We start from the raw sequence: 11,527 nt of genomic DNA, 5'->3' as shown, positions 1-11,527 counted from the left end.
GAGGTCCCATTTGCAGCTCCTGCCCCTCATTGTAGACTCAGTGGCCCTTAGAGCCTTCTGGGGCTCTCCGAGGGGCCTGAGCTCCTCCCTCCCAGGGGTCGTGTGTGTCACAAGACGTGGGTGAAATCCGGGAGCTCTGGGGTCAGGCGTCTTGGGAATTTGGGTTGGGAAAGCCCTCGGAGACCCCTTCCCCTTCTTGCTGATCTCTGGTTTTTCCTCCCTGACCAGGCTCTGAACTCAGAATGTGTTCCAACACCCCCTAGTGCCTTCTCACTGTTCAGGTTCCCACGTGTCGGGGCTAATCCCCGGCCTCCTTTGCCCGTGTAATTGCGGCTTCTTGCCGGTGCAACCAGACGCAGAGCCGGCTCTGACCTTTCCAGCCCGGCAGCTGCAGGCTCTAGGCCCAGTCTCTCCTGACCTATGACTCGAGCCGCAGAGTCCCCTCGCCTGCCTCCGCCAACTTGGCCCTCGTGGGCTAGAGTGGCCCCTGCTTAGGCCCCTGCAGACTTCCAGAAGCTTCCGGCCCCCCTCCCTTGAGCTTGAGCTCTGCGTTTCATTCTTCCTGGCTGGTTTCATGAAGCCTCATCCTCACCCCCTCAAGAAACAGAAACCAAAAGCACCAGGCTAGTTCCTAAATCCAAGGCTTCCAGGTCTTTCTGTCCCTCCGATGGTCTGTTGGGCCCAGGGTCCATGCCCTCCTCACCCAGCTGGGGCTGCCTTTACCGTAGATGGTCCCCACCCACCCCCAGACCTTCTCGCCTGGAGTTTGCTTTCTGTCAGGGAGGCCCATGCCTGGCACTATGCTGTGACTCAGCCCGGGGCTGAGCTCTCCAGGGCCAGCCCACAGTCCCCCGCCGGAGTGTGACAGGCCCAGGTCGGCCGCTGACGCCACCTCATACCGGAGCCAAGCACCCGCTTCAGGGACAAAAGTGCAGAGGCTGGCCTTGGGCAGTGGCCCCTGAGAGGCAGCTGTGGGAAGTCATCCCTCTCTCCTCCTCCCCCATCCCCCTCCTCTCACTCCCCATCTTCCTCCCCATCCTCCCCCATCCCCCTCTCCCATCCCCCTCCTCCCTCTCCCCCTCCTCATCCTCTCCCTCCTCCCCTCCTCATCCTCTCCCTCCTCCTTCTCTGGGCTTCACCTGCTGTTCCCAAAGCTACTCTGACGGCCACCCACAGATCGCCTGTGTCCCTGTCACCTCCCTCCCCACCTTCTCCTGTTGGAGCCCAGGGCCTGGCACAAGCCTGGCACTAGGGCCACTTGCCTTGTCCCAGGTGCTGGTGACACAGCCCCGGCAGTCCTTCCCTTCCGCAGGAGTGAGCCGGCCACAAGCATATGCATGTCAAATGCATAAATGCTGTAAAAAGAAACCAGGCCAGGCGCAGTGGCTCATGCCTGTAATCCGAGCACTTTGGGAGGCCGAAGTGGGAGGATAAACTGAGATCAGGAGTTCAAGACCAGCCTGGCCATCATGGTGGAACCCCATCTACTAAAAATACAAAAATTAGCCGAGTGTGATGGCACGAGCCTGTAGTCCCAGCTACTCGGGAGGCTGAGGCAGGAGAATCGCTAGAACCTGGGGGGCGGAGGTTGCAGTGAGCCGAGATCGCGCCACTGCACTCTAGCCTGGGTGACAGATCAAGACTCTGTCTCAAAAAAAAAAAAAAAAGAAAAAAAAGAAAAGAAACCACAAACAGGGCGGGCTCATGAGGAGGTGAATGAAGAGGTGGTCAGGGAAACTGAGAAAAGGACATTGGAGATTCAGGAAGGGCTTGAGAGACCAGGGAGCCAGCCACCTTGGGAAGGAGCATTGTGGACCAGCAGGGGTCAGGAGGACAGTCCCGTGCAAAGGCCCTGTGCACAGGGGACACAGGAGCAAAGAAAGGGGCAGGAAATGGGGAGGGCGCAGGCTCTGGGCGACACGAAAAGAAGCCACAGAGGGTTCTAGAACTGTCAGAGGCAGGGGTGGAAGCTGGGAGGGAAGGAGGGGGCAGTGCTGAAGGCTCAGGGCAGGGAGGAGGAGGCTGCAGGGCCTAGGCTGACCAGCTGGCCTTGCCCAGGAAGTGCAGGACCCCGAGGTGGCACCTCCTTTCCACAGAGCAAGAGGAGGCCGGCTGGGCGCCGCGACTCACACCTGTAATTCCAACACTTTGGGAGGCCGAGGCAGACAGATCACCTGAGGCCAGGAGTGTGAGACCAGCCTGGTCAACAAGGTGAAACCTTATCTCTACTAAGAATACAAAAATTAGCCAGGTGTGGTGGCGCGTGCCTGTAATCCCAGCTACTCAGGAGGCTGAGGCAGGAGAGTTGCTTAAACCCAGGAGGCAGAGGTTGCAGTGAGCCAAGATCGCGCCACTGCACTCCAGCCTGGGCGACAGAGCGAGACTCCATCTCAAAAAAAACTGATAATAATAAATTTAAAAAATTTTTTTGAATTTAAGAGTAAGAGGAGGTCCAGTCAAATAGTCTCAAGTGGACAAGAAGCTGCTGGCCACACAGAGAGAGCCCGGAACAGGTGGAGGAACTGCAAGCGCAGAGCCTCTGAACTTATGTGGGAAAGGGACAGAGGTGGGGTCAGGGCTCAGGTCAGAAGCCCCTACAGGAGCTGGGGTAAACACTTGCAGGGATCTGTTTCTGACGCTCAGCATCAGCCACCTTTTTTTTTTTTTTTTTTTTTTTTGAGACAGAGTCTCACTCTGTCGCCCAGGCTGGAGTGCAGCAGCACCATCTCCACTTACTGCAACCTCCATCTATCATGTTCAAGCGATTCTCCTGCCTCAGCCTCCTGAATAGCTGGGATTACAGGCGTCCGCCACCATGCCCGGCTAATTTTTGCATTTTTTAGTAGAGACGGGATTTCACCATGTTGGCTAGGCTGGTCTCGAACTCCTGACCTCAGGCGATCCTCCCGCCTCCTCCTGAAGTGCTGGGATTACAGGTGTGAGCCACCTCGCCCGGCCAAGCATCAGCCACTTCTCAAGGAGACTGCGAGTGAGGGCGAGGATCCCCCGAGCTCTACTCAGCCTTTCCACTCAGCCCGTGGGTTTCCAAAGCCACTTCCACCCAGCACTTCCCAGGGTCCTCACAGATGGAGAAATGAAGGCTCAGGACAGGCACACGATCCAAGCAACAGCCGATCATTGTTTTTTATTTTTTATCTTTTTTACAGATAGGGGTCTCACCATGTTGTCTAGGCTGGTCTCGAACTCCTAGGCTCAAACGATCCTCCCACCTTAGCCTCCCAAAATGCTGGGATTACAAGCCTGAGCCACTATGCTCAGCCAACCATTGTTTATCTATCATGAGTGTGTGCCAGGCAGCTCCGGAACTCACCCATAGGGTGGTGTTGACAGTCATTCACTGCTCAGGCACAGAGAGGGTGAGGAACCTGCCCCAGGTCACACAGCAATGGTGACCTCCTCTTTCCACTGCCTCCTTAAACTTGAAGGATCCAGGCCGGGCGCGGTGGCTCAAGCCTGTAATCCCAGCACTTTGGGAGGCCGAGACGGGCGGATCACGAGGTCAGGAGATCAAGACCATCCCGGCTAACACGGTGAAACCCCGTCTCTACTAAAAAATACAAAAAAACTAGCGAGGTGGCGGGCGCCTGTAGTCCCAGCTACTCGGGAGGCTGAGGCAGGAGAATGGCGTGAACCTGGGAGGCGGAGCTTGCAGTGAGCTGAGATCTGGCCACTGCACTCCAGCCTGGACGACAGAGCGAGACTCCGTCTCAAAAAAAAAAAAAAAAACTTGAAGGATCCATTGACCTTCTCCCAGCTCAGGCACAGTCAGGACCCCAAAATTGGTTGGGAATAGGGTGTGGGGGGTAAGCAAGATCGGCTGCTGCTTTAAAACTCACTCCCCTGATTGGCCGGGCGTGGTGGCTCCCGCTTATAATTCCAGCACTTTGGGAGGCCGAGGCGGGCAAATCACATGGTCAGGAGTTTGAGATCAGCCTGGACAACATGGTGAAACCCCGTCTCTACCAAAATTAGCTGGGCATGATGGCACCCAGCTACTCGGGAGGCTGAGGCAGGATAATCACTTGAACCCGGGAGGCGGAGGTTGCAGTAAGCCGAGACCACACCATTGCACTCCAGCTGGGGTGACAGAGTGAAACTCCATCTCAAAAAAAAAAAAAAACCAAAAAACTCACTGCCCTGATTGTAACATCAGCTGAGAGACAGGATTTGAGGCACGTAAGTTAGGTGTCTGGAGGGCTTAACCCTACCGTGCCTCAGTTTCCTCCCTGGTCGGGGGATAACAGCAGCTCTGCCTCATGGAGGTTGTTGGGCAGACTGAATAAAGGGAGGATGCCAGTAGTCATTTTAGCACCAGCCTGGTATACAGGAAGTGCTCAATAAATGCTTGAAATAATCTAAGAGTGGCATCTCGTCTAGCACCTGTGGGTTGTCCAGAACCTCATGGGGTACCCTCTATCTTTGCAGCTATGGGGTTGGCGTGAGTGGCTCATTGTCCCAGGGGGACCCAGGCAGTGGCCCCCCTGGACTGGCCTGTGCCATGGGGAATAGAAAGGCCGCTGTCCTCTGTGCCCTGGAGGCTGGCTCAGGAAGCCTGGCCCCAGGCCAGTGACCGTTCACCTCGCAGACCTGCGATCCTGCCCTTCGATCTGCCTCCCAGCCTGGGCCTGGCCTCTGCGGCCACCCGGCGGTGACTCACCCCTGCCCCGCCTCCACTGGAACCAGGCACCGAAATAGTCACCCAGCTCGCTCTCGGGAGTGGCCGTGGAAATATTTCAGAGCTGCATTCAGCACCTAAAAATACTCTTCACGTCCTCAAGCATCTTCCCCTCCCTCATCTCCCCTCCTCTGCACCACCAGGGCCAGACCCCCCACGCCCCATCCCTCCAGCATCAAGTAACTCAGACATCCTGGCCCCAGAGCCTTCTCGAAGGTCAGCCTCTTCTGAAATCCCCTGAAATCTCAGTTACCAGGCTGGGGAGGCTGGGGCTCAGTGACTTTGTTTGGGGAGACCTTCACTGCCCAGTAGTTTTCCTTAAACATTAAAAAAATGGCTGGGTGCGGTGGTTCACGCCTGTAATCCCAGCACTTTGGGAGGCCGAGGCAGGTGGATCACGAGGTCAGGAGTTCAAGACCAGCCTGGTCAACATGGTGAAACCCCGTCTCTACTAAAAATACAGAAATAGCCGGGCATGGTGGTGAGCGCCAGTAATCCCATCTACTCGGGAGGCTGAAGCAGGAGAATTGCTTTAACCTGAGAGGCGGGGATGGCAGTGAGCTGAGATCATGCCACTGCACTCCAGCCTGGGTGACAGAGCAAGACTATGTCTTGGAAAAAAATTTTAAAAATTTAAAAATGGGCCAGGCACAGTGGCTCATGCCTGTAATCACAGCACTTTGGGAGACTGAGGTGGGCGGATCACCCGAAATCAGGAGTTTGAGACCAGGCTGGGCAACATGGTGAAATCCCGTCTCTAGTAAAAAAATGCAAAAATTGGCCAGGCGTGGTGGCTCACACCAGTAATTCCAGCATTTTGGGAGGCCGAGGTGGGCAGATCATGAAGTCAAGAGATCGAGACCATCCCAGTTAACGGTGAAACCCTGTCTCTGCTAAAACTACAAAAATTGGCTGGGCGTGGTGGCACGTACCTGTAGTCCCAGCTACTTGGGAGGCTGAGGCAGGAGAATTGTTTGAATCCAGGAGGCAGAGGTTGCAATGAGCCAAGATCACACCACTGCACTCCAGCCTGACATCAGAGTGAGACTCTGTCTCAAAGAAGCAAAACAAAACAAAACAAAAAAAAAAACAAAAATTAGCTGGGTGTGGTGGCAGGCGCCTGTAATCCCAGCTACTCAGGAGGCTGAGGCACAAGAATTGCTTTAACCCGTGAGGCAGAGGTTGCAGTGAGCTGAGATCTCGCCATTGCACTCCAGCCTGGGCAACAAGAGAAAAACTCTGTCTCAAAAAATAATAATAATAATAATAATTAATTAAATTAAAAAATGGTTCTTGGCCGGGCACAGTAGCTCAGGCCTGTAATCCCAGCACTTTGGGACATCAAGGCAGGCAGATGGCTTGAGCCCAGGATCCCAGTCTGGGCAACATAGTGAGACCCTACCTCTACAAAATAAATGAAATTAGCCAGGCCTGGTGGTACACACCTGTAGTCCCAGCTGCTGCGGAGGCTGAAGGGGGAGGATCACTTGAGTAGGGAGGTCGAGGTTACAGGGAGCCATGATTGCGCCACTGTGCTCCAGCCTGGGTGACAGAGCAAGAACCCCACTGACCAAAAAAAAAAAAAAAAGAAAGAAAGTTCTTGCTGTTTGCATTGATGAGGCAGCCAGAAGCAGGTCCTTTTGACAGAGCCCCCAGCTGGTCTGAATTCCACCTCCTCACCCTCCCACTGGCTTCAATACGCCACTTAGGTTATAGGATCCTCTCCCTCCCAGGGTGGGAAAGGGGTGTGCCCTGTGCCCTCCAAGATACCCTCACAGCCTGCTGTCATCTCAGGCTCTCAGCCTCCTTGGTCATACTCAATGCCCTCTGTGGCCCCAAGGTGTGGTCAACTTTGTCCTAACCACCAAGCACCTTGACCTTTCTGGTGGCCTAAGGAAGGTGGGGGAACGAGAGCATACAGAACTCTACCTCGGTTCCTCCTGCGGGGGTGGGATCTAGCGTTCTCGATCACCTGAGGCTTCCAACTAGAGAATGGCAGGTGTCAAGGCCCCGGGGAAGGTGCGTGCTGGGTGCGTTGGAAAGGCAGTCAGCTGGCTGGCGAGCAAAGTGAGGGCGAGGGTGCAGGGCGCAGTGGCTCATGCCTGTAATCCCAGCACTGTGAGAGGCCGAGGCAGGCAAATCACCTGAGGTCGGGAGTTGGAGTCCAGCCTGGACACAACATGGTGAAACCCCGTCTCTACTGAAAATACAAAAAATTAGCTGGGCGTGGCCATGCATGCCTGTAGTCCAAGCTACTTGGGAGGCTGAGGCAGTAGAATTGCTTGAACCCGGGAGGCAGAGATTGCAGTCAGCTGAGATCACGCCACTGCACACCAGCCTGAGTGACAGGGTGAAACTCCATCTCAAAAAAAACAAAAAGTGAGGGCGAGGGTACCAGGCAAGGGCTGGCACACTGTAGATGTGAAGGCCTCCCTGGCCCTCTGTTCTCCCTTAGAGAGGATGAGTCAACCTAGAGACACCTTCAGAGAGCCATCCTCCCTGAACCACTTAAGAAGCAGTTTTGTTTTGTTTGTAATAACTAAATTCCCTACTTTATTCAAATGTCCTTGGTTTTTATCTAATGTACTTAAAAAAAATTGAGGTGGTCGGGTATGGCGGCTCAAGCCTATAATCCCAGCATTTTGGGAGGCCTAGGCTGGCGGATCACCTGAGGTCAGGAGTTTGAGACCAGCCTGACCAACATGGAGAAACCCCGTCTCTACTGAAAATACAAAATTAGCTGGGCGTGGTGGCGCACGCCTGTAATCTCAGCTACTCAGGAGTCTGAGGAAGAAGAATTGCTTGAACCCAGGAGGCAGAGGTTGCAGTGAGCTGAGATTGCACCATTGCACTCCAGCCTGGGCAACAAGAGTGAAACTCTGTCTCAAAAAAAAAAAAAAAAATTGAGGTGCCTGGCATGGTGGTGGCTCATGCCTGTAATCCCAGCACTTTGGGAGGCCGAGGCAGGACAATCGCTTGAATCCGGGAGTTCGAGAGCAGCCTGGGCAACATAGTGAAACCTCATCTCTACAAAAAATAAACAAAATTGGCCTGGCATGGTGGCATGGCCCCTGTAAGTCCCAGTTGCTCAGGAGGCTGAGGTAGGAGGATTGGTTGAGCCCTAGAGATCCAGGCTGCAGTGAACAAAGATCAAATCACTGCACCCAGCCTGAACAACAGAGGAAGACCTTGTCTCTAAAAAGTAAATGGAAGACCAGACGCGGTGGCTCATGCCTGTAATCCCAGCATTTTGGGAGGCTGAGGTGGGCGTACCGCTTGAGGCCAGGAGTTCAAGACCAGCCTGGCCAGCATGGTGAAACCATGTCTCTACTAAAAATACAAAAATTAGCTGTATGTGGTGGCGCACGCCTGTAATCCCAGCTACTCAGGAGGCTGAGTCAGGAGAATTGCTTGATCCCAGGAGGCGGAGGTTGCAGTGAGCCAAGATCATACCACTGCACTCCAGCCTGGGTGACAGAGTGAGACCCTGTCTCAAAAAATTAAAATAAATGGAGGCAGAAGTCACATAACATAAAATGAACCACTTTAAAGTGGGTAATTCAGGGGCATTTAATACACCCTCACTGTTGTGCAACCATTGCCTCTGTCTAATTCTAGAACATGTTCATCCCTTCCAAAGGAGACCTCGTCCTCATCAGCAGTCACTCCCCATTCCCTTCCCCAGCCCCTGGCAACCCCTGGCTGCTTCCTGTCTGTGGATCTGCCTGTCCTGGACATTTCATATCAATGGAATCTCACACTGTGTGACCTTTCATGCCTGGCTTCTCTCACTCAGTGTCATGTTTTCGAGTTTTGTGCACACGTGGTAGCACAGATTAGTGCTTCATGCCTTTTTTTTTTTTGAGATAGAGTCTTATGTCTTATGTGTTACCCTGTCTTATGTGTTACCCTGTCGCCCACACTGGAGTGCAATGGCGCGATCTCGGCTCACTGCAACCTCCGCCTCCCGGGTCAAGCAATTCTCCTCCCTCAGCCTCCCGAGTAGCTGGGACTACAGATGTGTGCCACCACACCCGGCTAATTTTTGTATTTTTAGTAGAGACGGGGTTTCACTATGTTGGTCAGGTTGGTCTTGAACTCCTGACCTCATGATCTGCCCGCCTCAGCCTCCCAAAGTGCTGGGATTACAGGCGTGAGCCACTGTACCTGGCCTGCTTCATGCCTTTTTGTGGCTGCATCATATTCCATTGTGTGGGTGAACCACATTTTGTTGATCCTTCATCAGCTGATGGACATTTGCGCTGTTTCTGCTCATTTACCCATTTTGTAGTTGGAGAAATGAAGGCACAAACACGTCCCTGAAAGAACCACAGGTCAGCTCTTTGGCCTTTTTACTCTGGGGATGGAAATAAAGGCAGATACTAAGAAAGGCAAGAATTAAATACGGTAATCGCAGAGCACTTTGGGAGGCCAAGGTGGGCAGATCACCTGAGGTCAGGAGTTCAAGACCAGCCTAGCCAACGTGGTGAAACCCTGTTTCTACTAAAAATACAAAAGTTAGCAGGGTATGGTGCCATGTGCCTGTAATCCCAGCTACTCGGGAGGCTGAGGCAGGAGAATCGCTTGAACCCGGGAGATGGAGGTGGCAGTGAGCTGTGACTGTGTCACTGCACTCCATCCTGGGCAACAGAGTGAGACTCCACCAGAAAGGCAAGGCGAGGGGAGGGGAAGGGGGGGGAGGGGAGGGGAGCCAAGAATTAAATATGATCAATTCCAGGTGAGTGAGTCTCTCAGGCAGTGGGAACAGCATGTGCAAACGCCCCGAGGTGGGAATACACAGATGTACTCAAGGGAAAGCTGGCATGGAACAAGTGAGCGGGGAGAGGAAGAGGGGGATAGATGGCAGCTGCTGGGGGGCCTGAGGGTATGGGGAAGGATCTAAGATGAACTCAGATGGGATAACAGAGAGAGATTGAGAGATGCAGGAAGAGAGAGGGAGCGAGACTGGGAGAACAAGGAAGAGATAGGGCCTCAGCATCTCAAGGCCTGGCCCCAAGTAGCCAAGGAGTCCTGGTCCTCACCAAGTCCCTGCACCCCAGACTGCTCTCTGATACCTTGACTGCATCGGCAGTGGCAACCACCACGTGCCCAGAAGGATGTCAGTACACGGTAAGTGCTCCAAAAATGTTGAGTGAATGGATGAACACAGGAATGGATGGATGGGTGGGTGCGTGGTAGATGGATGGGTGGGTGGATGAATAGGTGGATTGGTGGATGGATGAGTGGGCGGGTGTGGATAGATGGGTGGATGAGTGGATGGTAGATGGATGGACGGTGGGTGGTGGATGGATAGGTGGATGGATGGGTGGATAAGTGGATGGTGGATGGATGGGTGTGTGGGTAGATAGGTGGATGGTGGATGGATGGGTGGATGGGTGGATGAGTGGATGGTAGATGGATTGGTCGGTGGGTAGATAGGTGGATGGATGGATGGCGGGTGGGTAGAGGATGGGTGGATGGTGGATGGGTAGATGGTGGATGGATGGGTGGATGGTGGATGGGTGGATGGTGAATGGGTGGATGGTGGATGCATGGGTGGGTGGGTAGATAGGTGGGTGGGTGGGTATATAGGTGGATGGGGGTATGCTGGATGGATGGGTGGATGAGTGGATGAGTGGATGGTGGATGGATGGGTCGGTGGGTAGATGGATGGATGGATGGTGGATGGGTAGGTGGTAGATGGATGGGTGGATGGTGGATGGATGGGTGGATGGTGAATGGGTGAATGGTGGATGCATGGGTGGGTGGGTAGATGGATGGATTGTGGATGGGCAGATGATGGATGGGTAGATGGTGCATGGATGGATGGATGATAGACTGATGGATGGATGATGGATGGATGGGGGATGAGTGGATGGTGGATGGGTGGATAGATAGGTGGGTGGATGGATGGATGGTAGATGGGTAGATGGTGGATGGATGGGGGATGAGTGGATGGTGGATGGGTGGATGGATGGGTGAGTGGGTAGATGGGTGGATGGCTGAGTAGATAGAGGGAGAAAGACCTGACACTCAGGTTGGCTCCATGGAAGCAGCATCTCCCACCTTCCAGCAGATGACTGAGTGGTGTCTGGTGGAGGAACTTGTCCAGCCCTTCCTGAGGTCTTACCCACCCCTCTGCAGCCTCAGAAGACACCCCCAGGGTGGAGGCCGCAAAGTGGGGGCTGGACAGGGTGCTAGGAGTGTAGGCCAAGCAGGGGCGGGCCGGCTGGGTACCAGATGCCGCTACCTGCCTCTGCCGCTGAGTCAGCATCACCATGGCAACTGGCCCTGCCGGATGCTTCTCTGGGCACATCCCCGTCACTGCAGCCACCACCGTCACAGCCGCCTCCTCACAGGGGGCAGGGGCAGGGGGAGCAGCTATTTTTACCCAGTTTGTGTGCAGCACTCAGGGGCCAGGGTGCTCACCTTCCCTATCCCCCCTCCCCGGTTCGTGTCAGCCCTACCATCTCCTGAAGGGGGTTTGGGGGGATGTTGTCACCTGGGGTGGGCATTGTGAGAACAGATGAGGGACATGTACAAGGGCTGAGTGGCTGGACTGCAGGAGAGAACAGAGCCAGAGGCAATGAAGGGGAAGACTGGGCATAGCAGGGAGCCACAGAGGGTGTGCGGAGGCCAAATGGGCACTCACAGAGGGCACAACAGGGATCCCTGTGACCCCGGGCAACCTCTACATCCCCAAAGCCTCCCCTGCCGCTTCTGGAGCATGAATAATGGTGGGAAAACGGAGGCAGGGAGAGCAGTCACGGGCTCCACCTGGGCTGGCCAAGGACTCAAGCCACCCCCCACCCTCCCTGCTTAGGATCTGGA

The sequence above is a fragment of the Macaca nemestrina genome, chromosome 20 (assembly GCF_043159975.1).
Source record: "Macaca nemestrina isolate mMacNem1 chromosome 20, mMacNem.hap1, whole genome shotgun sequence".
Classification (NCBI taxonomy): Eukaryota; Metazoa; Chordata; class Mammalia; order Primates; family Cercopithecidae; genus Macaca; species Macaca nemestrina.
This window is presented reverse-complemented; position numbering follows the sequence as displayed.